Here is a 26,759-nt window from a genome sequence, read left to right on the forward strand (position 1 = left end):
GCCTGCGACTGCAAGAAACTGCAGAGAATTGTAGACACAGCTCAGCACATCACAGTAACCAGCCTCACTTCCATAAGCTCTGTCTACACTTGGCAGCTAATCAAAGAATTCTCCCACCCTTGGTGTTTGCTCTTCTCCCCAACCCCCTGCCATCAGGCAGAAGATACAAAAGACTTAAGGGACATACCAGCAGGCTCAAAAATAGCACTTATCTCACTGTGTTGGTGCGATAAAATGAATTCTTGACCTCACAATCTACCTCGTTGTGGCCTTGGGCCTTATTGCCTTCCTGTACTGCACTTTCTCCGTAAATTTATGCTGCATTCCGGTATTTTTTTCCTTGTACTATCTACCCAGTGCAATGTTGTAATGAAATGACCTATATGGACAGAATGCAAGGCCAGCTTTTCACTGTGTTTCAGTACGTGCAACAGTTGAATGTTCATTCTGTGCTGTGTCATATGATGTGGGCAATCACAGCCTTTCCACGACCATGATTGTCCTTGGCATATTTTTCTACAGAAGTGGTTTGCCATTGCCTTCTTCTGGTCAGTGTCTTTACAAGACAAGTGACCCCAACCATTATCAATACTCTTCAGAGATTGTCCGCTTGGCATCAGTGGTTCCGTGAGAAGCATCAGCTGCTCATATGACCGTCCACCAACTATTCCCATGGCTTCATATGACCCTGATCGGGGGTGCTAAGCAGGTGCTACACCTTGCCCAAGGGTGACCCGCAGGCTAGTGGAGGGAAGGAGCGCCTTACACCTCTTTTGGTAGAGACGCATCTCCACCCCACCATCCAAACATGCAGCAACAGTGAACCAACTTATCAATGACTTTTGGAACCAAAGGAAAAGGGGAGCAGATGCTTGGGACACCAGCTGGTTCCAGTAAATTGTCCTAATTCTGAAATAAATCTGCGGCCTTTCATCACCACTGAATTTGAATAATGGAATTCCCTCCCCAACAGCACTGCAGGAGATCTCACAGTGGTTTAAGAAGGCAAGTCACCACTATTTTCTCAAGTACGACTGAAGATGGGGAATAAATACGAGGGCTTGGAAAATAAGACCCACACCTTGAAAAGTGTATTAAAATAATTTTTAAAAGGTAAGAAGGTTTTGCAAAGCACTAGGGAAATCAAACACACTGTTAAAATTCAGGTAGCAATATTACTTGCTCTTAGACTAAATTTAACCCCAAGGTTATTAATTCAACAGAATATTAACAAGAAGCAGGGGCGGAACTGTTAGACCGTTGCCCTGATAATTATAGGCATGGCCTCTGAGCCTTGAAACAAACTCATTTTCTCTGGTAACCCTGAAGCAATGATTTATGATGATTGCCTCAAGTCTATCAACAGTTGTATATTAGCCGGTAAACAGCTAAGCTCACATATGAAAGACTTGTGCTAAAAAAAGCTTCCGGCAACAATGTTGGTAAAGCGGCTGTGTTGCTAGAGCAACATGGATTCCTGGGTTTTATAGAATGGAACAGTTTTTTTAGCATGAAGGAGAAAAACAAGGCGCCAAATTACCAAGGCGATTGGTTCTACCTGTTGGCGACCCCCTTACAAAATGGCCGGCGGATGTGAACAAAATCAAAAAACGGCCGCATTGTCCACGTCGGCCAGTTCTCAGAGGTTGATAATCATCCAGTATTTTGTGAAGCTTTTGACTGATTACTGGAAACAAAATACACAGAGGAAAATGTCCCGGGGATGAAAATCGTGGAAACTGCACGAGGAGCTGGAGAAGGATCATGAGCGTTGCACCTTAAGGAAAGCAAGCTTTGTGTTTTACAAACTAACATCTGGTTAGGCCACACTTGGAGTACCGTATCCAGTTCTGGTCGCCTCACTATAGGAAAGATGTGGAAGCATTGGGAAGGGTACAGAGGAGATTTACCAGGATGCTGCCTGGTTTAGAGAGTATGCATTATGATCAGAGATTAAGAGAGCAAAGGCTTTACTCTCTGGAGAGAAGGAGGATGAGAGGAGACATGGTAGAGGTGTACAAGATATTAAGAGGAATAGACAGAGTGGATAGCCAGCGCCTCTTCCCCAGGGCACCACTGCTCAATACAGGAGGACATGGCTTTAAGGTCAGGGGAGGGAAGTTCAAGGGGGATATTAGAGGAAGGTTTTTTACTCAGAGAGTGGTTGGTGCATGGAATGCACTGCCTGAGTCAGTGGTGGAGGCAGATACACTAGTGAAATTTAAGAGACTACTAGACAGGTTTATGGAGGAATTTAAGGTGGGGGATTCTATGGGAGGCAGGGTTTAAGGGTCGGCACAACATTGTGGGCCAAAGGGCCTGTACTGTGCTATATTGTTCTATGTTCTATCTGGAATGTGTCTGCCCATTAACTCCCAGACTGGCCAGATATACAATGGACGATAAGATGCTAACTCATATGCCACATAATAGGGCAAACAAAGTTTTCCTATTAAGCTGAAAGGGTGTGAGGGATTAGATGAGGGGGGTGGGTTGGAATCACATGAGAAGCACTGAATGGAATAGGGTGTGTGTGCAGAACAGGACAGGGGTGTGGGGAAATCTACAGGGTGTGGGCACAGAACAGTGCAGGGAGCGTGGTGAAACAGCGTGGGGCTAGGACGGGGTGTCATGGAACAGGACAGGTTATGAGGAGAGAAAGGGTGGGCCTAGGACAGTGTATGTGTGGGCAACGGGCCAGGTTGTGTGGGGTAAGGACATGGAGAACGGGACATGTCTTTGGGGCAGGTCCTGGTGTACTGACAACTGCTCTTTTATACCCTCACCATCTCACCTTGGAGTTTGTGTCCTTCCTCGGGAATGTACCTTTTAATTTCTGTCCCGGGCCGCCTCTGCTGCTGCAGTAAGGTCTCTGCAGAAGCAGCAGACGCCACCGAGAACGTGTGGGAAGCATCGCCCTTGACAGGAGCACGCCAGATGGCCGAGGTACGCACCTGCCGCTGCTGGAGTCGGCACCTGTAGCCCCCAAGCCGGCGTGGGTTTGCAGCTTCCACCGCTCTTATCCGCGCTCACGCCTTCGTCATGTTATATATAGCCGGGGCATGTGGGCAGATGCGAACGGCAGCCTGCGGAATCCGCGCCACCTTTCCTTCCCGAGGGCCGGTGGAAGGGAGGATGAGGTGCTTCACCGTGTGCGCCCAGTCCCCGCAGAGGCTGCCGCACTCCAGCACAGGACCCCATCCGGGGAGGTGGCTACATGCAGTGTGCGAATTCAGTTTACAGCAGGCCCAGAGACATCTCCGAATCGCTTGGTCGAACAGACAGCGCCGTGCGGACTCTCCTTCCCGGCCTCGGGAGAAGTCAGTGCATTTACACAGGGCCTGAGGCAGAGTACCACTTCAGTACAGAAGCATCTTCTATCTCCCAGGGGGAGAGAGAGAGACTGTGCGTGTGTGACTGCTTTAATACACGTTTGTGTGTTTTCGTACTTCGCTCTCTTTCTACGTTCCACGAACAGACGCAGATGGAATGCCACTGTGCTTTCTGCTTCAGATGCAGACCGACCTCACTGACATTTCTCGCGTCCAACTTGTGTGTTTTACCGCCATTTCCACCCCAATGCGTCTGTCTTTTAGCGTGCCCGTGTAGTTCCGCCTGCTCCCGTGTCTCATGCTCCCCGTCTCTCCCAGTCTGTTTCTTTCAGCGTGCCCGTGTAGTTCCGCCTGCTCCCGTGTCTCATGCTCCCCGTCTCTCCCAGTCTGTTTCTTTCTGCGTGCCCGTGCTTAGCTGCCTCTTTATGTCCCTATTTAAGCCTTTTGAAGTCTTGAGGCGGGAATAGATTGAACAAACGAGGAACAAAACTTCAAAATATTTCACTGAATGGCCGGAGAGGGGTTGGGGTGAAGGTCCAGGACTTAAAACTTTTTTCTAAATCGGCGCTTTTATGGAGCTAAACGTCTCTCCAGTTTTACCATTAGAACATTATAACACAAGAAAGTTTTTGGACAAGACCAGGCCATTCGGCCCAACAAAGCCTGCCAAATTCCTATTCACGTAGTCTATTGAAATAACTATTAAATTTAGATTTGCAAGTCTCTAAGGTACCACTCTCAGCTTCACAACTAGGTAGTTTGTTCCATGTGTCCACAATACACTGTGTAAAGGAATGCTTCCTGATGTTAGTCTGAAATCTCCCTTTAGCTAGTCTCCACCTGCAGCCCTGGGTCCTCATTGATGGATTAATTCTGAAGTACCAGCTGGCATCCACCCTTAATGATTTTGAACACTTCTGTCATGTCTGCTCTTATTCTACATCTGCTTAGGCTAAAGAGATATAATTCTTTCAGTCTTTCTTCATAGTTCACACCCTGCAGATCCGGAATGAGTCTCGTCGCCCTTCTCGGGACTCTCTCCAGTGCCGTCAACGGATTCAATCAATTTCTTTTAGAAAAAGGGATCCAGTGCTTTCTCAGCATACGTGATGAATAAGCTCTTCTCGGGCTTCCAGCCGATACAAGTATTGATTACAACTGACGTTTCGATGACGAAGCGATGTTTGTCAGCGAAACCCTGAAGAAGATGCCCGTATCCGGCTGGAAGCCCGAGGAAAGTTTATTTATGTTTGTGAGTGAGAGAGAGCGAGAGAAGATTTCAGAGGGAGACAGAGGAAAGGATATGGGGGAGAGTGAGAGAGTTAGGGAGGATTTCAGAGGGAGGCAGAGGAAAGGATATGGGGGAGAGTGAGAGAATATTTCAGAGGGAGACAGAGGAAAGGATATGGGGAGAGTGAGAGAGAGAAAGAGTGAGAGAAGATTTCAGAGGGAGACAGAGGAAAGGATATGGGGAGAGTGAGAGAGAGAAAGAGTGAGAGAAGATTTCAGAGGGAGACAGAGGAAAGGATATGGGGGAGAGTGAGAGAGAGTAAGAGTGAGAGAAGATTTCAGAGGGAGACAGGAAAGGATATGGGGGAGAGTGAGAGAGAGAAAGAGTGAGAGAGAGAAAGAGTGAGAGAAGATTTCAGAGGGAGACAGAGGAAAGGATACAGGGGAGAGTGAGAGAGTTAGGGAGGATTTCAGAGGGAGGCAGAGGAAAGGATATGGGGGAAAGTGAGAGAGAGAAAGAGTGAGAGAAGATTTCAGAGGGAGACAGAGGAAAGGATACAGGGGAGAGTGAGAGAGTTAGGGAGGATTTCAGAGGGAGGCAGAGGAAAGGATATGGGGGAGAGTGAGAGAGGGAGGATTTCAGAGGGAGGCAGAGGAAAGGATATGGGGGAGAGTGAGAGAGAGAAAGAGTGAGAGAAGATTTCAGAGGGAGACAGAGGAAAGGATATGGGGAGAGTGAGAGAGTTAGGGAGGATTTCAGAGGGAGGCAGAGGAAAGGATATGGGGAGAGTGAGAGAGAGAAAGAGTGAGAGATTTCAGAGGGAGACAGAGGAAAGGATATGGGGGAGAGTGAGAGAGTTAGGGAGGATTTCAGAGGGAGGCAGAGGAAAGGACATGGGGAGAGTGAGAGAGAGAAAGAGTGAGAGATTTCAGAGGGAGACAGGAAAGGATATGGGGGAGAGTGAGAGAGTTAGGGAGGATTTCAGAGGGAGGCAGAGGAAAGGACATGGGGAGAGTGAGAGAGAGAAAGAGTGAGAGATTTCAGAGGGAGACAGGAAAGGATATGGGGGAGAGTGAGAGAGAGAAAGAGTGAGAGAAGATTTCAGAGGGAGACAGAGGAAAGGATACAGGGGAGAGTGAGAGAGTTAGGGAGGATTTCAGAGGGAGGCAGAGGAAAGGATATGGGGAGAGTGAGAGAGAGAAAGAGTGAGAGATTTCAGAGGGAGACAGAGGAAAGGATATGGGGGAGAGTGAGAGAGAGAAAGAGTGAGAAGATTTCAGAGGGAGACAGAGGAAAGGATATGGGGAGAGTGAGAGAGTTAGGGAGGATTTCAGAGGGAGACAGGAAAGGATATGGGGGAGAGTGAGAGAGTTAGGGAGGATTTCAGAGGGAGGCAGAGGAAAGGATATGGGGGAGAGTGAGAGAGAGAAAGAGTGAGAGAAGATTTCAGAGGGAGACAGAGGAAAGGATACAGGGGAGAGTGAGAGAGTTAGGGAGGATTTCAGAGGGAGGCAGAGGAAAGGATATGGGGGAGAGTGAGAGAGTTAGGGAGGATTTCAGAGGGAGGCAGAGGAAAGGATATGGGGAGAGTGAGAGAGTTAGGGAGGATTTCAGAGGGAGGCAGAGGAAAGGATATGGGGGAGAGTGAGAGAGAGAAAGAGTGAGAGAAGATTTCAGAGGGAGACAGAGGAAAGGATATGGGGGAGAGTGAGAGAGAGAAAGAGTGAGAGAAGATTTCAGAGGGAGACAGAGGAAAGGATATGGGGAGAGTGAGAGAGTTAGGGAGGATTTCAGAGGGAGACAGGAAAGGATATGGGGGAGAGCGAGAGAGAAAGAGACTGGCAGTATGTGAAGAGCAAGAGGATAAGGAATGAGAGATTAGGACCAATCAAGTGTGACAGTGGAAAAGTGTGCATGGAACTGGATGAGATAGCAGAGGTACTTAATGAATACTTTGCTTCAGTATTCACTATGGAAAAGGACCTTGGCGATTGTAGGGATGACTTACAGTGGACTGAAAAGCTTGAGCATGTACTGTAAGGGGATGTGCTGGAGCTTTTGGAAAGCACCAAGTTGGATAAGTCACCGGGACCAGACTAGATATACCCCAGCAACACATACAAGCTGGATGAACTCAGCAGGTCGGGCAGCATCCGTGGAAACGAGCAGTCAATGTTTAGGGCCAAGACCTGACGAAGGGTCTTGGCCTGAAACGTTGACTGCTCATTTCCACGGATGCTGCCCGACCTGCTGAGTTCCTCCAGCTTGATGTACTTGTTGATCTGACCACAGCATCTGCAGTGTACTTTGTGAGATATACCCCAGGCTATGATGGGAGGAGAGTGAGGAGATTGCTGAGCCTCTGGCAATGATCTTTGCATCATCAGTAGGGACAGGAGAGGTTCTGGAGGATTGCAGATGTTGTTTCCCTATTCAAGAAAGGGAGGAGAGGTAGCCCCGGAAATTATAGACCAGTGAGTCTTATTTCAGTGGTTGGTAAGTTGATGGAAAAGATCCTGAGAGGCAGAATTTATGATCATTTGGAGAGGCATAATATGATTAGGAATAGTCAGCAGGGCTTTGTTAAAGGCAGGTCGTGCCTTATGAGCCTGATTACATTTTTTGGGGATGTGACTAAACACATGTAGATGCAGTGTATATGGATTTCAGCAAGGCATTTGATAAGGTACCCCATGCAAGGCTTATTGAGAAAGTAAGGAGGCATGGGATGCAAGGGGACATTGCTCTGTGGATCCAGAACTGACTTGCCCACAGAAGGCAAAGTGTTGTTGTAGACGGGTCATATTCTGCATGGAGGTCGGTCACCAGTGGGGTGTTTCAAGGACCCTTACTCTTCGTGATTTTTATAAATGACCTGGATGAGGAAGTGAAGGGAAGGGTTAGTAAATTTGTGGATGACACAAAGGTTGGGGGGTGTTGTGGATAGTGTGGAGGGCTGTCAGAGGTCGCAACGGGACATCGATAGGATGCCAAACTGGGATGAGAAGTGGCAGTTGGAGTTCAACCCAGATAAGTGTGAGGTGGTTCATTTTGGTAGGTCAAATATGATGGCAGAATATAGTATTAATGTTAAGACTCTTGGCAGTGTGGAGGGTAAGAGGGATCTTGGGGTCCCAGTCCATAGGACACTCAAAGCTGCTGTGCAAGTTGACTCTGTGGTTAAGAAGACGTATGGTGCATTAGATTTTATCAATCATGGGATTGAGTTTAAGAGCCGAGAGGTAATGTTACAGCTATATAGGACCCTGGTCAGACCCCACTTGGAGTACTGTGCTCAGTTCTGGTTGTCTCACTACAGGAAGGATGTGGAAACTATAGAAAGGGTGCAGTGGAGATTTAAAAGGATGTTGCCTGGATTGGGTAGCATGCCTTATGAGAACAGGTTGAGTGGACACGGCCTTTTCTCCTTGGAGCGACGGAGGATGAGAGGTGACCTGATAGAGTTGTATATAAGATGATGAGAGGCATTGATTATGTGGATGACCAGAGGCTTTTTCCCAGGGCTGAAATGACTAACACAAGAGGGCACAGTTTTAAGGTGCTTGGAAGTAGGTACAGAGGAGAGGTCAGGGGTAGGTTTTTTACGCAGAGAGTGGTGAGTGCATGGAATGAGCTGACAGCGACGGTGGTGGAGGCAGATACAATGAGGTCTTTTAAGATAATCTTGGATAGGCACATGCAGCTTAGCAAAACAGAGGGCTATGGGCATGTTCGGCACAGCATCGTGAGCTGATGGGCCTGTATTGGGCTGCTGGTTTTCCATGTTTCTATGAGTTGTAAAGAGTCTGTAGGTTGTAGGTGGTTGGTAGGTAGGAGACACATCTCTTGAAAAGGAAGTATAAGGCGCTTCTTCTCTCTGCTGTCCTGCAGGTCACCCTTGGGCAAGATGTAGTACCTGCTTACCCCCTTGATCAGGGTCACGGGAAACCATGGGAGCCGGTGGTGGATAGTCGTTTGAGCAGCTGGTGCATATCACAAGTCCTGGCTATGCAACCACTGATGCCAGGCAGACAATCTCTGAAGAGTATTGATAATGGCTGAGGTCACCCGTCTTGTAAAGGCACTGCCCAGAAGAAGACAATGGCAAACTACTCTGTAGAAAGATTTGCCAAGAACGATCATGGTCAAAGATCATGATCGCTTACGTCACACGGCACACAATGATGATGTTGAGGTTGTGGAGTCAGTTCAGGGTAGTAGTGAATTAAGTTATCCATGCTGGTTCAGGAGCCTGATGGCTGAGGGGTAATAACTGTTCCTGAGCCTGGTGGTGTGGGTCCTGAGGCTTCTGTACCTCCTGCCTGATGGCAGTCATGTGGAGATGGCATAGCCTGGATGGTGGCGATCTTTGATGAAGGATGCTACTTTCTTCTGTAGTGGTCCTTGTAAATGTGCTCATTGGTGGAGAGGCTAGGTAGGAGTTTTGTAGAGTGTCCCAGGAGAATCCTCAAGAGGGGTCTTGCCCTGTTACATCAACAATTTGTATCCCCCCCCCCATACAGATATTGCTCAACTCTTGGATTCCTCCAGAAGCTTGTTTGTTGCTTTAGAGAAAGTGATGTGAGCCGGTCACAGAGGGGAAGAGAGGCAGAAGAGTTGGAGAGGAAGGTCACCCCCCACCCCCACTGAGAGTGAGTATGAACACAGCTCAGGCAGCGTCTGCTTCTCCCCTGGTTAGTGGGCATCAGGAACTCTGGATGAGGGATGGATTGACATATCAATATCTCAGTCACAATCAGGAGTAACTTGTTCTGTCGATTTCAAATATAATCAGATCTGGCTAAGGCTCACTGGTTACACTTGAGGAGTCAGCAGAGTCCGAGCACTGGACGAAGGAGATTGCAATGAAATCTCCCAGCATAATGGTCAGCTTCACAACTGCTGTCTTCTGCTACTTTCTGTAAGGTTTTATCCACAGGACCTGCCTGTGTTGCCTCCTTCCTGAGTCTCTGCAACAGCCGTTGCTGTCAACTTGCCTCGGGGTCTCCCCAGCACTTGAGGAAATTCCCACTCACACAACAGCCCGGGGTATAGAAGTGATCGGGTAACCACTCAGAGGAGTGGCTGTTACCTACCTATAGTTCTGCGAGCGAAGGGTTCCACCTTACAAGAAACCAGGCCCCGTGAACATAATAAACGGACGGAGGCTCGGTGAATGTGGAGGTGCGGGCCGACAGCTCCAGGGACCCGGGAACCTGCACGCTCTCTCGCTCTCTTTGCCACTGTGGGCTTCCCCTGGAAGTTCCACTTTCCACAAAGGTGCGCGTAGGCAAATTATTTGGCCACTGTAAACTGCTCCATGGTGTCGCTTAGCTTTAAAATGATTATCTAAAGTGGCTATAAATTGGAATCAAAAGATTCATGGGGTCATACAGCACAGAAAAAGAACCTTGGGCCCAACCGGTCCATGCCGAACAAGATTCCCACCTAAGCTAGTCTTATTTGCCTATCTTTAATCCAAATCACTTAAACCTTCCGATCTATCTAAATGCCTTTTAAGTGTTGTTTTTGTACCTGCCTCAACCATTTCCTCTGGCAATTCATTTCATTTATCCACCGTCCTCTGTGTGATGAAGCTGCCCCTCAGGTTGCTTTCAAATCTTTCCCCTCTCACCCTAAACCCAAGCCCTGTAGATTTTGAATGCCTTTCCCTACAAAAGAAAAAGACTGTGCCTTTACCCTGTCCGTACCGCTCATGATTTTATATACCTCTGATGGGTCATCCCTGCATCCCCCGCACTCCACGGAATGAAGTCCTAGTGGAGGCCCTTTGGTCCATGATGTGGTGCTGACTTTATGCTAAGATCAATCCAACCCTTCCCTCGTACATAGCTCTCCATGGTTCTATCATTGTTCGTTTCTACCATTCAATGTTCAGTTTACAGGAATTTCAAGCTGCTGGGTGTCAAGATATCTGAGGACATAATCTGGTCCCAACATATTGATGCAGCTATGTTTCATTGAAATTTCATTAGGAGTCTGAGGAGATTTGGTTTGTCACCTAAAACAACACACAAAACCTTATACAGATGTACCATGGAGAACATTCTGACTGGCTGCATCACCGTCTGGTATTGGGGGTGGGCTGGGGAGTGGGGGGGGGGCTACTGCACCATGTCAATGTAAACTGCAGAGAGTGGTAAAATTGGTCAGCTCTATCATGGTCACTAGCTTCCATAGTATCCAAGACATCTTCGAGGAATGATGCCTCAGAAAGGCGGTGTCCATCAGTAAGGACCCCCACCACCCAGAACGTGCTCTCTTCTCATTGTTACCATCAAGGAGGAGGTACAGAAGCCTGAAGGCACACACTGAGTGATTCAGGAACAGCTTCTTCCCCTCTGCCACCAGATTACTGAATAGACAATGAACCCATGAACACTACCTCACCACTTTTTAAGATTTCTGTTTTTGTACTTACATATTTTAATTTAACTATTTAATATCCATATACATACTTACTATATTCAATTTTCCCATATCTATTATAATGTATTGCATTGTACTGCATCCACAAAATTAACAAATCCATAATGTACACCGATGATATTAAATCTGATTCTGACTTGAAACAGAGCTCAGTTTCTGGATATGAAAGAAATGAAGGATTATGGAGGTTGGGCAGGAGGTGATGCTGAGGAAGAAGATCAGCTGTGATCTCGATGCGCATTGAAGCAAGCCCAAATGGCGGGATGGCCTACTCCAGCTCCTTTTTTTTGTATGTTATTATATTAAATACAACTCCAAGATAAAGCAGTGCATTATCAAAATGCTTATTCCTCCCAACTGACTGAGGAAGCCAGAACATATTTGTTAATGGAATAACTTGGGTAGATTTGCGACCTTATATGTATGCTCCAGTAAGATTAGATCTTCTAGTGATGGGTCGGCTGGCTTCTCCTATCCCTCCACATAGGTTTAAGTGTTTCCCCTTGAAATTAGACAAAGGAGGGGGGAAGGGATATGTGTGGGTGGGGGAGGGAGATAAAGAGAGAGATGGGGTGGAGAGGGTGAGTGGGAGAGGGAAAGAGAGAATGAATGAATATTGAACATTTAGGGAGGGCTGTTGAGCATCAGTAGATGGTACTGGAGCAAGTTTTAAATATTATGGTTTGCAGATTTAGACTCTAATTCAGGTTTATGATGTGTTCTAGTTATAGTCGTTCCTTTCTTATTGCTAATTTTGAGCAATTTTTTAATTGGGGCAGCCTGAAGATAATGAACACTGAGCGGAACTGAAATATGCCTTTTACTTCTGTTTCGTGTTTTATATTTTGTGTTTTCCTCATTTTTTTGTTGGAGTTTGAGCGATTTTTTTTTGCATGCATGGAGGAGGAGGAGGAACATGCATGTGTTTCTTTGAATGGGTTGGTTCCATGGTCTTTGTTTCATGACTGTCTGTGGGGAAGATGAATTGCAGGGTTGTACACTGCGTACATACTTTGATAATAAATGTACTTTAAACTTTGACTATGGATGGCCCAAATCAGAAATGGAATCTGCGGGAGGAAAAGAAATTTGACATTGTCAGCATTTCATTTCAGGATTGAGAATCCTGATGCTCGGTTTCATCACAAAATGTCGGCAGCTCCTGTTCCCCCCTCAGATGCTGCTCAACTTCTGGAATTTGTTATTCCTGATTTCAGCATCTGTAGTCTCTTGTGTTTGCATCAGCTATGTTTCTCTCACTACAGCTCCTGCCTGTATTGCTGAGTGTTTCACACGTTTGCAGTTCCTACTCCAGGTTAGAACGTCTGTTTGGTAGAAAAGCAATATAACTCATATAAGGTGGGGCCCCAAGGTAGAATAAATCTCTGATTGTGCCTGGTTGTTTAAATTCAAGCATTAAAAATGCTTACACACAACTTAAAATGAAATTTGACTTCACCAGCAAAACCTCTTGGAAAATTCTGTGCTGAGTTACAGCTAAGGAATGTCTTTAATTCAGTACCTTCTCAAAATAAAACGATAAATAACCAAGGCAACAATCAATGCTGTTTTCTCAAGCAAGATTGCAAGGATTTATGTTTGCAGGACTTTTTTTTAAATTGAAAAGTAGCTCAGAAAATATCCTTTTCTCCCTGAAAAACACTATTTTCTAAGGAACTTCGTTAAAACAAACACCAAACCTCTGCCAATAAATTTTAAAGGAGGCTTATGAAATATTAGTAAGTGTCAAATTGCTAAGATCTACAGATAAATCTGTCTCCACAACAGAGAGTCTCTGCTGGCTCTGTGGCACTGCCTGTGTGCTCTGTTGCTTAGCAACCCATAGACATTTTCCTATGCTTATGGAGGGGAGTTCAAAGAGATTTTCTCCAAAAGCAGGGAAGTGGCAGTTACTTGTTGGCAAGACAGCTTATTACATATTGTAGGCGCTGACAGAGAAGAAAAGGAGTGCAGTGACATTACCGAGCCATCGAGCCATACAGCACTGAAGTGGGCCCTCTGGAACACCAACTTCACATGACCTGTTTACGTCCGACTACACTAATCCCCCTCATTCACATTAGATCTATGTTTTACCTATTTAAGTGTCTGACCAAATGTTCTTCAACGAGCTCCAGGTATTAACTGCACTCTGGGTAAAGAAAACTTTCCCCTCAGATCCCTTCAAAATTCCTTTGGCTCACCTTAAAAGTGTGCCCTGTTTACCAGTGCATTGCAATTTTCGGAAACGTGCTGCATGCAAGTTGGCTCTGCATTTTTAAGATCACAACACAGATACTCTGATCTCGCCATGAAGTGAGTATGATGTGCAGCAGGGTAGATGATCATGGTCATTTGGACATTGAGTGTAAGGTCAGTTCCATTGCATGCTTCAGTAACAAGTCACAGGAGTCTTCAATTGACAAAGACAGGCATCAGTGGCACGTAGAAAACCTACAGCACAATACAGGCCCTTCGGCCCACAAAGTTGTGCCGAACATGTCCCTACCTTAGAAATTACTAGGCTTACCTATAGCCCTCTATTTTTCTAAGCTCCATTCACCATTACCTGTAATGCATGAACATTGCCCTTGGTTAATTAAAAATCAAGACCTTGAATTTGGAACAAAACTCAGAGTACGCCAGTTACTTGTGTATATTCTTCAGAGACCGAGATTACTTAAAGTTGGCACTTTAAGGCTCTTGAAAGAGAATACACTGCTTTTTCTGCACAATTCTCTACATCCACCAGAAAGATAACCAAAGCAGTGTCAGTGACCAACATCCCTGACATTAAGGCCATGGTGGCATTCTCCTAGCTCCACCAGGCAGGCCATATTGTTCATGTAGGTGCTTTCCAACACAGGTACACTATTCCCAGCTCTGTCACAGGGAGAGATTACCAGGCAGACAGAGTATCTGCTCAAAGCCTCCTGGAGAAAGTATACAGTAGCTTCCTCCTGAATCCTGGGGATCTTTGTCCCATGACTGTTCAAAGTGGAGAAGGAGCACATAGCAGCCCCCCAGCAGGGGCACCCCACTTCATTAACTATCCGCCCAATCACTGCATCACCCACCACCTCTCCCAATGAGAGTCAATGGTAGCTTCATTTGCTTCATCGGAACCCACAAGAAACAGATGAAGGTAATTGTTGATCCCAAGGAACTGAGATAGAGAAAGAAGAAGATGACATTAATTACACTTGGGAGTACTTTCTTGGCTACAAAATGTTAAGATGTTCTGGGGCTGTGAAAACCATTATATTATTATATGTATTTATAAAAATGCAAAATGCAGCATAGGACTACTATTACCCTCAGTCTGCAGTGGTTCAATAATTCACCTCGTCAATGCCCTCACGTGGACAGTCACTGTTGGCCTTGCCAATAAATAATACAAAACACTTTCTTTGATGTTAATTCTCTTTGCAGTGGGGAATTTCATATTTTCCCATTCTCTGACTCCAACAATTTCTCTTGGATTGTTTGATGGATTTATTAAACATTACATTGTATTTATGGTACAGATAAATTTTAATCTTGGTGGGATAGAGGTTTGTTTTGGCAGTCACAAGCAAACCCAAATATGTGAAGGAAGCCATTTAAACCTCAAATTATGATCACTTTAACAGCTAAAATGTCTTCCTTTCCGGCCAAACAGCTCAAGGAGGATGAGTGGCCCATTCCATGGTAATGAGTATCCTACTTGGCCTCAATACGTGTCTGATCTAGCATGCGAACAGCGTCCTTTCATTCTACACCAGCGGGCTCAAAGCAACACTGTACTTCTCGATGTCAAATCAAACTGAAGTGTCAAGCAGCTTGACTCAATAATGTGATGGAAGAGGAGAGAGTAGGTGTCCAAATGAATTACTCCTGTACAGTTCATCCAGCAAAGTGGAAATTCTCACCGAGATCCCTAATTCCTGGAAAAAACAACCAATCTGTCAGTGGAATTCGACATGAGACGGATGTCATAGTTTGATGCATTGATAACATCCATCGCTGGAGCAGCCTTTTCTTGCCAATGAGTTCAAAGTTCAAAGCTCAAAGTACAATTATTATTAAAGTACGTTTGCTGTGTACAACCTTGAGATTTGTCTCCTTACAGGCTGCCACACAAAAAAACAATAGAATCTATTAAAAAAGAAAAAAAAACTTTTTTTTTCTTCTCCGCAAAGTTTTAGATTTGACCAGAAGGATTTTTCCTTTTTTTTCCAATTGTATCTTCAAAGTGGACTACCCAGTCCCTTTTTTTTAGTTTTAGGTTAGTTTAGTGGGTTTTTTCCTCTCAATAACAGAAATTTTGGAGTCTTTTTTTACTATGAATTGTTTAGAGGAGATGTGATCCTTTTTTTCCCTTTATATTAGCTTCACACTATATATGATTTTAGATAGATAGATAGATAGATAGATACTTTATTCATCCCCATGGGGAAATTCAACTTTTTTCCAATGTCCCATACACTTGTTGTAGCAAAACTAATTACATACAATACTTAACTCAGTAAAAAATATGATATACATCTAAATCACTATCTCAAAAAGCATTTTGACAGTGTATATTCCTTTCTTTGTACTATTATTGAAATATGTATTTGAGATAACTTCTCTGACTTTTATTTATCCTTATTCTTTTAAATCAATAAAAAAAGATTGAAAATGAAAAAAGACTATCAAACATAAAAACAAAAGAACAAATTGTGCAAGAAGTATAAAGTAAGCAAATGCATTCAGAACTGAAGTTCACGAAAGTGAGTTCACAGCCGTGAAGCCAGTCACCACTGCAGTCGGTCCAGGAGTCCGTTAGTTGCAGGCCACGGCGTCAGTTCAGCACAGAGATGCACTCACATGTATCATCATGAAGTGTTTCGAGAGGCTCATCATGAGGCACATCAAGACCCTGCTGCCCCCCTCACTGGACCCCCTGCAGTTTGTGTACCGTCCCAACTGTTCAACAGACGACGCCATTGCCATCACCTCCACCCGGCCCTAACCCGCCCGGACAAAAAAGACACGTACGTTCGAATGCTGTTCATAGACTTCAGTTCAGCATTCAACACAACCATTCCTCGGAAGATGATTGGAAAGCTGAGCCTACTGGCCTGAACACCTCCCTCTGCAACTGGATCTTAGACTTCCTGACCGGGAGACCTCAGTCAGTCCGGATCGGGAGCAGCATCTCCAACACCATCACACTGAGCACGGGGGCTCCCCAGGGCTGTGTGCTCAGTCCACTGCTGTTCACTCTGCTGACCCACGACTGTGCTGCAACACACAGCTCGAACCACATCATCAAGTTCGCCAATGACACGACCGTGCTGGGTCTCATCAGCAAGAACAATGAGTCAGCGTACAGAGAGGAGGTGCAGCGGCTAATGGACTGGTGCAGAGCCAGCAATCTGTCTCTGAATGTGAACAAAACAAAAGAGATGGTTGTTGACTTCAGGAGGGCACGGAGTGACCACTCCCTGCTGAACATTGATGGCTCCTCAGTAGAGATCGTTAAGATCACCAAATTTCTTAGTGTTCACCTGGCAGAGAATCTCACCTGGTCCCTCAACACCAGCTCCATAGCAAAGAAAGCCCAGCAGCGTCTCTACTTTCTGCGAAGGCTGAGGAAAGTCCATCTCCCACCCCACATCTTCATCACATTCTACAGGGGTTGTATTGAGAGCATCCTGAGCAGCTGAATCACTGCCTGGTTCGGAAATTGCACCATCTCAGATCACAAGACCCTGCAGCGGATAGTGAGGTCAGCTGAGAAGATCATCGGGGTCTCTCTTCCCGCCATTACAGACACTTACACCACACGCTGCATCCGCAAAGCAAACAGCATTATGAAGGACCCCACACACCCCTCATACAAACTCTTCTCCCTCCTGCCATCTGGGAAAAGGCACCAAAGTATTCGGGCTCTCACGACCAGACTATGTAACAGTTTCTTCCCCCAAGCCATTCGACTCCTCAATACCCAGAGTCTGGACTGACACCAACTTACTGCCCTGTGCTGTGCCTATAGTCTTGTTTATTATTTATTGTAATGTTTTGTGCACTTTATGCAGCCCTGGGTAGGCCTGTAGTCTAGTGCAGTTTTTGTGTTGGTTTATGTAGTTCAGTGTAGTTTTGTATTGTTTTCCGTAGCACCATGGTCCTGAAAAATGTTGTCTCGGTTTTTACTGTGTACTGTACCAGCAGTTAAGGTCGAAATGACAATAAAAAGTGACTTGACTTGAAACCTCGTCAAGTGGTGAGCTGTACATTGGCCTGTCCAGCCCTGACACCTCACCTTTTCAATCTGGCCCTTTCTATGAGTGAAGTCCTCCTGTAGTGACCTTCCAGCTGTATTCCTGCCATCTCCCACCAGAAGGGCAGCTTCTGTCCTACTGTTAAAAGAACGGACCTCATGTACAATAAGGATGGACTACTGATTTTCCAATCACGGACCTATTGTCTACCTGCCTTGCACTTTATCTGTAACTATAACTCCATATTCTATTAGGGTATTCCTTCTGTATTATCCCAAAGTACTTATGTTTGGAAATATCTATCTGTATGACCTGCAAAACAAACATTTTCACAGTACCTCAGTACAGGTGACATTACTAAACCAAAACTTGCAAAAGCTTGACCTTTCAGACTTTGTTGGAGAAACCACGGAGATCCCTCAGTGAGTGAAGGCGATGAATGGTGCTAGGAGTGGTTGCATTAATCACTTAGCTGTGGGTAAGGGGATTTGCAATAGTTACAATGAGAGAAGAAGCCGCAAGCTTGTTAAACCAATGAGCTACAGAGCAGGTTCATGTGGAGCATGACTGCTGCAGAGGCCACTCTGAAATCAAGCATCTACCTCTTCTGTGAAAAAAAACTAGGAGAAAGTCAGGATCCAGAGAAGAAAAGACTCTGCAGTTCTGCAGCAATATTCATATTTCTTGCAGATTGTATCGGATGCTTCACATTCAGTGAGGACTTCTGAGTTCTAGTCACTGTGACAGATATTTGACAGCCAGCCTGTACCTATCAATTCTCATTAACACTAAAGTGAAAATAACTAGATAAGCAGCTGTTGGAAATGCTGATAAATATTGGCTTGCCCACCACTGTGAGCTCCTCTTCTTTAGTGGAGTTCCATGAACTTCAAAGTGCAAAGTAAATTTATTATCAAAGTGCATATATGTCCCCATATACAACCCTGAGATTCATTTTCTTGCAGGCATACTCAATAAATTCAATTGATGCCACAGTAGTATTACAGTGTGGGATGTCAGAATTCAGAGTTCAATTCTGGCATCACCTGTACGTTCTCCCTGTGAAATGCACATGTTTTCTTCAGATGCTCTGCTTTCTTCCCACAGTCCAAAGATGTACTGGCTAGTAGGTTAATTGGTCAAAGTAAGTTGTCCTTGTAACTAGGCTAGGATTAAAATCGTGGGATTGCAGGGGCAGAAGGGCCTATTCTGTGCTGTACATTGAAATAAAATTGCCATGTGCAGAAGTTCGCTGATGACACGGCCATAGTGGGGTGTGTCAGGAATGGACAGGAGGAGGAGTATAGGAAACTGATACAGGACTTTGTGATATGGTGCAACTCAAACTACCTGCGTCTCAATATCACCAAGACCAAGGAGATGGTGGTGGACTTTAGGAGATCTAGGCCTCATATGGAGCCAGTGATCATTAATGGAGAACGTGTGGAGCAGGTTAAGACCTACAAGTATCTGGGAGTACAGTTAGACGAGAAGCTAGACTGGACTGCCAACACAGATGCCTTGTGCAGGAAGGCACAGAGTCGACTGTACTTCCTAAGAAGGTTGGCGTCATTCAATGTCTGTAGTGAGATGCTGAAGATGTTCTATAGGTCAGTTGTGGAGAGCGCCCTCTTCTTTGTGGTGGCGTGTTGGGGAGGAAGCATTAAGAAGAGGGACGCCTCACGTCTTAATAAGCTGGTAAGGAAGGCGGGCTCTGTCGTGGGCAAAGTACTCAAGAGTTTAACATCGGTAGCTAAGCGAAGGGCGCTGAGTAGGCTACGGTCAATTATGGATAACTCTGAACATCCTCTACATAGCACCATCCAGAGACAGAGAAGCAGTTTCAGCGACAGGTTACTATCGATGCAATGCTCCTCAGACAGGATGAAGAGGTCAATACTCCCCAATGCCATTAGGCTTTACAATTCTACTGCCAGGACTTAAGAACTTTTTAAAAGCTATTATTAATGCTTTTTGAGATAGTGATTTAGATGCATATCATAATTTTTACTGAGTTAAGTATTGTATGTAATTAGTTTTGCTACAACAAGTGTATGGGACATTGGGAAAAAAAGTTGAATTTCCCCATGGGGATGAATAAAGTATCTATCTATCTATCTATCTATCTATCTATCTATCTATCTATCTATCTATCTATCTATCTATCTATCTATCTATCTATCTATAATAAGCACAACAGAATTGAACATGGGCGTTCAACCAGTGTGCAAAAGACAGCAAACTCTGCAAATACAAAAAGCAAGAAATAATAATAATAATAAATTAATAAGCAATAAATATTTAAACCATGAAATAAAGAGTCCTTGAAAGTGAATCCATAGGTTGTGGGAACATTTTAATGATGGGACAAGTGAAGTTGAGTGAAGATATCCCCTTTGATTCAAGAAGCACCCTAGGAGCAGACAGTTTTAACATGCTGACAAAAGACGTCATCATGAGGCATCACTCAAGAGATAGCACATAAGTACTGCCTTGGAGAGTCTTCCTAGACTGCTGTGTTCAAACCCACTGAGGACTTTCTAAGTCAGTCTTTGACGCAACTACATGCTGACCACAGATACCAAACCTGCAGGAGGTCAGACCTAGACATTAATCTTTCTGCCTCCATAGTGTGACATGTCCACATTGGATGAAGATCTTAGAAAGCAAAAAAAAAAAAACTCATTATGCTGGGGATCACAATAATGTGGATCCTCCCAGAGCCCAATTTCAGAATTTACTAATTCTCAGTTGAGAGCTCTTGGGATATTGCAAGTTGGACATGCAGGCTTTGTCCCAACTTAACTTGAATAAAGTTTGCAAAAGTCTTGTTTGTTGATCCTGAAAATTAAATCATCCATTAGGCAAAGTTATGGATCATATAACAGAATCTTATGCTGTTTATTTAATCTCCTCTCTTCTAAAGAGGGAGGATGATTAAGTATCAAGACAAGTAGCCAGCACTCTGGACCATTTACCTAGACACACGAGTTCAGCTGGGAATTTACTTTCAAGTAATTAAATAAAACTGGATTTTGAAAAATGATAGTATCTGTAACAATGAAATGTTGCAAAAGCCCATCTAATTCAATGCTCTAAAGACCAGTCAATCTGCCAGTACCATTCAGTGTGGTCCACGTATCTCCAAATTAATGTGGTTGACAAGAGCAATTAGGAATGGACAAAAAATGTGCAGAGCTGGTGTGCATATAGACTCATAGAGCACGAGAGCACATAAACAGGCCCATCCATCCACGTAGCCAAATTTTTCTTAAATGTTGGAATTAAACTCATATCCATCACTTCCATTGCATTCCACACTTATACTACCCTCTTAGTGAAGAAGTTCTCCCTCAAGTTTCCTTTAAACATTTCACCTTTCACCCTTAACCTATGGCCTCCAGTTCTCATCTCACCCAACCTCAGTGGAAGAAAATCTGTGTGCTTTTACCCTATCTATACACCAACATAGAAACCTGATGCAGAGTTGACTAAGGTTTTCAGGAACAGAAGGAATGCGCTGGAAGGAATCGTTGTGGTTCTAAGCTACATTTCAGAGATTTGAGGAGATAAGCTAGGCTGACGTGATACTGAGTGTGTCTTGCACTGTCAATGCCATTCCTTTTCTCATTGTAGTGTGGTGGTTAACACAACGCTTTGCAGTACCAGCGGTTTCAAGGAGTTTGTACGTTCTCCCTATGACTGTGTCGGTTTCCTCCAGGTATTCCAGTTTTCTCCCACAGTCCAAAGACGTACTGGTTGGTAGGTTAATTGGTTATTGTAACAGTGCCGCGCTTGGAATAAAATTGGGGAATTGCCGGGCTTTACAGCTCGAAGGGCCAGAAGGGCCTATTTCAAACTGAGTCTTAATAAATGAATGAATAACGAATAAACTATATCTCAAGGGCCGTCTCTGATGAAATTAATAGCACAATATCAACAAAAATCAGATGGATTTTCAGCAGTGTTTATTACAGAACCATTGTATAATAATGTGTTATTGGTTTATTATTGTCACATAGAGGAGCAGAACTTGGCCTTTGGTCCATTGAGTCTGCTCCACCGTTTGATCATGGCTGATCTATTTTCCCTCGCTGCCCCATTCTCCTGCCTGATGAAGGAGGACAGGGAGGAAGAATAGGAGGTACCCTTCATTATGATTGTTGCTTTTCTGAGACAGTGGGAAGGGTAGATGGAGTCAGTGGTTTGTGTGATGCATTCACAACTCCCTGTAATTTCTTGCACTCTTGGGCAAATCAGTTATCACACCGACTTGTGATGCATCTACTTTCTGTGGTGCATCTATAAAAATTGGTGAGGGGCAATGGGGACGTCCCAAATTTCCTTAGCATCCTGGAGAAATACAGACACTGGTTCATTTTCTTGACTTTGGCATCTACGTGGTTGGAGCAGGACATAGTACAGTGGTACTTACTCTTAGGAACTTGAAGCTCTCAACCACCTCCACCTCCACCTCGGCATCATTGATGCATTCCAAATCATTGCTACCTGAGATGTGGCCCAATGCAGTGGTATCATCTGAAAACTTGTAGATGGAGTTAGAGAAAAATCTGGCCAGGTAGCCATAAGTATACAGAGACTGGGATGCAGAGGACAATCATGGTGGAAGTGGTGCTGCCTGTCCTTATTCAACTCATGGTTATAAAGTCAAAGATCCAGCTCCAGAGGGAGGCACTAGCTCCCAGGGTTTGGTGATGATTTTACTTGGAATCATAGTATTGTGGGCGGAGCAATAGTCTGACATAGATGCCTTTACTGTCCGGATGCTCCAATGAGATAGCATCGGCAAATTGCAGTAAGTTTAAGGTTGTCTGCAAAGTGAGAGCTGGGGTGTGCCAATGACAGCCTCTCAAAGCACTGAATATCCTGTTCAGGCTTATCCTCACCCTTACTCGTTAGAGCACTGGGCAGTAGGCATTAAGACACATTACATTTTTTTTCTTGTGTCGCAGGGTGATTGTGGTCTTATTAAAGCAGGGAGAAGTTAAAAATATCTGCAAATATCTCTGCCTGAATCCACCCAGGGCATGATCTGAACATGACACTATCTGAGTATTTACCTTCCAAAAAGCTGATCTGATATGTTAGAAAAGAAGAATTTGCAAGAACTCTTGAAAGATCCATGACTGTTCTTGGCAAATTTTTCGACAGAACTTGTTTGCCATTTCCTTCTGCTGGGCAGTGTCTTTACATGACAGGTGACCCCCAACCATTATCAGTACTCTTCAGAGATTGTCTGCCTGTTATTAGTGGTCGCTTAACCAGGACTTGTGATGTGCACCAGCTACTCGTACGACCATCCACCACCTGCTCCCATGGCTTCACATGACCTGATTGGGAGGGTGGGTCTATGCAGGTGCTACACCTTGCCCAAGGGGGACCTGCAGGCTGGTGGAGGCAAGGAGAGGCTTACACCTCCTCTGGTACAGACGTATCTCCACCCCACCACCCCGTACAGCAAGGTCCATAGCCGGAACAGTTTGCAAATTGGAAAACAAGTTGCCACTCGCTGGAAGATTCCTGGATTCCTGCAGCAGTGGCGAATCCATTACGCAGGTGCTCATTCCTACGTTCGCCCTGTACATAAACTTGTGTTTTGTAAGCTGAGGAGGACCTGTGTTAATCCCTAAACTCCTGGAGCTGGGTGAGGTTGAAGTGGGGGAAAGCTGGTGCAGGAGGCAACTTACAGAGTCTACTTTGGAGTCAATTAGTAAGTTGTGCCTAAAAGCCGAATAGTTGCTGGAACTGAGTATTCTGTTCGGGTTTATACTGGTATTGAATTCAAGGCAGCGGAATCCAGAAGAGCTTTATACACAATACTTCTACCGGTAGAATTATGTGTTTGGTCCTGGTAATCAGGTGCCTTTTCTGCAGAAAGTGCATTTATCCCCTCAGAATATGCTTTCATAATCAGTGACTGGTCCTTTGTTTGCCAGTCACTTCATTTTAAATTGCTGGAAATTACATCAAAATAAACTAAGCAAATATAGTCACTGTGCATTTATGTGTGGACCTTGGAAGAAGTTTGGACTGTTGAGTGTGTCTCCAGATAGCTATGGATTAAGAGGTGTAACCCGTGGACCAAGCTGGGGCCTGATCTACCCTGACTAGGTCACTGAGGTGAGGGTGTTTGATGTTGAAAGACCCGAAACACCCAATGAGCCCAGGTTACATCATTGATGATGTGTCCCAGTGCATCTGAGGATGTATCTCAGCATCATAATATCACTCCACTTCAGTTGTCTTTGAGAAGGTAGCAAAGAACCACCTCTGGGAGCTACTGCAGTCCTTCTGATGAAGTTTCTCCCACAGCGCTGTATATGATGGAAGCCCAAGATGTGGATCTGGAGATGATGAAGAAGAAACAGTGATATAGAGTATATCCAAAATAGAATAGCATGCAATATTAAGAAGAGATAATTATTTTTAATACTTTAAATGTCCTTATTATTGCTCTCCTTGAAATCAACATTAATTTGAAATGTTCTGTGTAAATGCAATGAGATCTCATTGAAACCTACTGAACAGAGTGGATGTGGAGAGGAGGTCTCCATTAGTAGGAAAATTTAGAATCTGAGGGCACGGCCTCAAAATAACGAGTCATCCTTTCAAAACTGAGATGAGAAGGAATTACTTCAGCCAGAGGTGGGATTGATCTGTAGAATTCATTGCCATTGAGGGTAGTGGAGGCCACGTCATTGGAAGTATTTTAGACAGAGATTGATAGGTTGAGGGGATGAAGGATTACAGAGAGAAAGCAGGAGATAGAGTTTGAAAAAGATACCAGCCACAATTGAATACCAGGGTAGATTTGATGGGCCAAATGGCCTGATTCTTCTCCGCTATCTTATTTAGAGATGGTGCCCAGAGGAGATTCCCAGATTCTGGGTTTCTTAGCCTATGACAGTCCTAATACATCTCCCTGACAAAATAGCCCAATTACGATAATATATATACTGTATCTCTTTAACAGAGTAAAAAAATGGCACAATGGCAATAATATCTACACTTTCATTGGAAACACCCAAAGCTGGTAATATGTGTGTCTCCATTGGTAGTCACATACTGTCTTGATATCAAAGGTATTGATCTCAGCTCTGCTCCAGCAGCGGCCTCTTGCATCCAGACCCAAATCTGAGGTTGTGATGAGCGCAGAGGTCAATAACTTAAGGCACAACACAAACTAAGCACTGGTGAGCAAGTTACTTTGGTGTTGGCATCACTACTGAGGCCTCTTTCCAGTAGATGACAAAGAGGGTGATGTAGCTGTCAACAGTTGGGTTTAATTTTTGAGCCATGCCTTGTAGCTACATACTGGAATAGTCGGAAGGTACCTTGAGCTATTACTTCAAAAAGCATTGTTAAATTGATCCTCACTCTTTATAGCCTCTGGGAATAAAAGGTTTTGCCTGAACTCCTGAAGAGACTTTCATGAAAAACATAACAAATCTTGCTGTTGTTATATAGGTGTGTATTGTCAAAGAAAGTTACAGGGCAGGAAGCAAAACCATTTAGAATTAAAACATTTTTAACAGTGGGAATTAGGGATGCCAGAAACCAGGGCCAAAAACCTGGATCATCTTAACAGTAATTAATGACCTGACTAAGGAAATAAGCAAAGGTCAGGAAAAACTGAATGATTTAATAAGTTTCCAGCTTGGAACTTAATAATAAAATAGCCAAACATGGAAAAAAGTGAATAGCTTTTGAAAAGGTAATCCCCACTAAACATCCTTAGGTTCGAGTTATTCAATTAAGAATATTTGCTGGAGTTTTCCATTGCACAGAGCAACTCTTTTCTTGAGAACCGGGGAAGCATCATGCTCCATCAGTCCTTGGGTCCAGTTGCAGAGTGAGCTATAGAGGCCCAAGTTTAGAAGCTTGGTGATTAGCACCAAGGGTACGAGCGGTAATGGATAAATAGTTGACTGGCATGTGTTCTGTTGTTGTCTCAATGCTCCAAAGCAGAGAAGAGAGCCAATGAGACTGCGTCCACCATACACCTCCCATGGCAGTAGGCGAATTGCATTGGATACAGGTCATTACTCAGGCAGGAGTTACACAGAGAGTGGTGGATGCCTGGAAAACTTCACTAGCAGCAGCAGAACAGTTGAGTTGAAGAAGTTTTTAAGAAGGTAGATAAATACTCAGGAACTGGAGAGATATGGAAGGGATTAGACCAATGTGATATTATGTTCAGTACAGACATGAAGAGCCAAAGGCCCCGACCCTGTGCTGTACATTTTCACCCTCTGTGGACGCCCGGAACTACTCCCCATGTGAATTACTCCAGTTTTTAGGCAGTGGTGGAGCTGAGTGAATTTGCAGGTATAACTTTAGCCACAGGCATCCTAGGAATTTGATGTTGTGGTGCTCACTGACCCTGGCAATTAGCCTGCAGACATTTCATCACCAGCCATCCTCCTTCATTCGGGCTGATCTCCCTTCTCCACCGCTTCCCCCCATTTTTCCTTTACGTCCTTTTAACTTTTTTATTTGGTTCCCGGGATCATGGTGAATATTGGTAGCTTGGGCTGAGGCATTTGATGTTGCAGTGTTCGCTGAGCTTGGCGATCAGATCACAGACGTTTCATCACCATTCGCCAGGACATCCTCAGTGCACAGTGGCTGGTGTTTCTCTCTGCCAGTGCTCACATTTACACAGGCCCCTGTTCACTTGCCTTGGTCTCAATTGGCTACCCCTTCAGTTGACCTTTGAATGCTATTGGCTCACGGTACTTTGTCTCTTAGGGGTTCGTAGGTGACATCTATTTTGATATTCTTGTTTATGGAACTGTCAGAAGAGAACCACGCTTCTAAAAGTTCTTGTGCCTGCTTCGTGTTTGTCTGTGCCAGAAACTCCGCCATGTCCCATTTAAAGTGGTCTTGGTGTACCGAGATCAGTGACAGTGGATCATGTCTCCTTACCACCAGTTTGTGTTTCCGTAAACGAGTTAAGGCTCTATGTCCTGTCTGGCTGACGTAGTTCTTGTCACAGTCTCCACAGGTGATCCCGTACACCACATTGCTTCTATCGGTTGTCTTTACTGGTACCTTGGTTCTTGAGAAAAGCTTCCTTAAAGTCGCCGTTGGTTTGTAAGCGATTGTGATGCTGTGAGGTTCGAGCAGTCAAGCTGCCATTTCTGAGATATTCTTGGTGTTGGCTAAAGTCATGTGTCTCAATGTGTGTTAAGTAATGTCTGCATGACTTTCTCTCCTTTGTAAGCATCCCTTGATGAAATTCTGTGGGTAACCATTGTTCTGGAGCACTCTGAATAAGTGCTTCTCTTCTCTGGAAGGAAATTCAGTGGTGCTGCAGTGTGTTTGTTCTCTCTTAAATAAGGTGTGAATGTAGCTTTCCTTGTGTCAGGCTGGGTGGTTGCTATGGTAGAACAATTCTTGGTCTGAGTGTGTCCCCTTCCGGTAGACAGAAGTCTCTAATTTACCATCAAGTACACCCAGGTTACTACTTTCTCT

At 44.6% G+C, this 26,759-nt stretch overlaps 1 pseudogene; it reads left to right on the forward strand.

Moving 5' to 3' along the window:
- Window positions 1–3,062: 3,062 nt before the first annotated feature.
- Window positions 3,063–26,759, forward strand: part of LOC140732651 (uncharacterized) — a 31,563-nt pseudogene continuing 7,866 nt past the window's right edge.

The sequence above is a fragment of the Hemitrygon akajei genome, chromosome 9 (assembly GCF_048418815.1).
Source record: "Hemitrygon akajei chromosome 9, sHemAka1.3, whole genome shotgun sequence".
Classification (NCBI taxonomy): Eukaryota; Metazoa; Chordata; class Chondrichthyes; order Myliobatiformes; family Dasyatidae; genus Hemitrygon; species Hemitrygon akajei.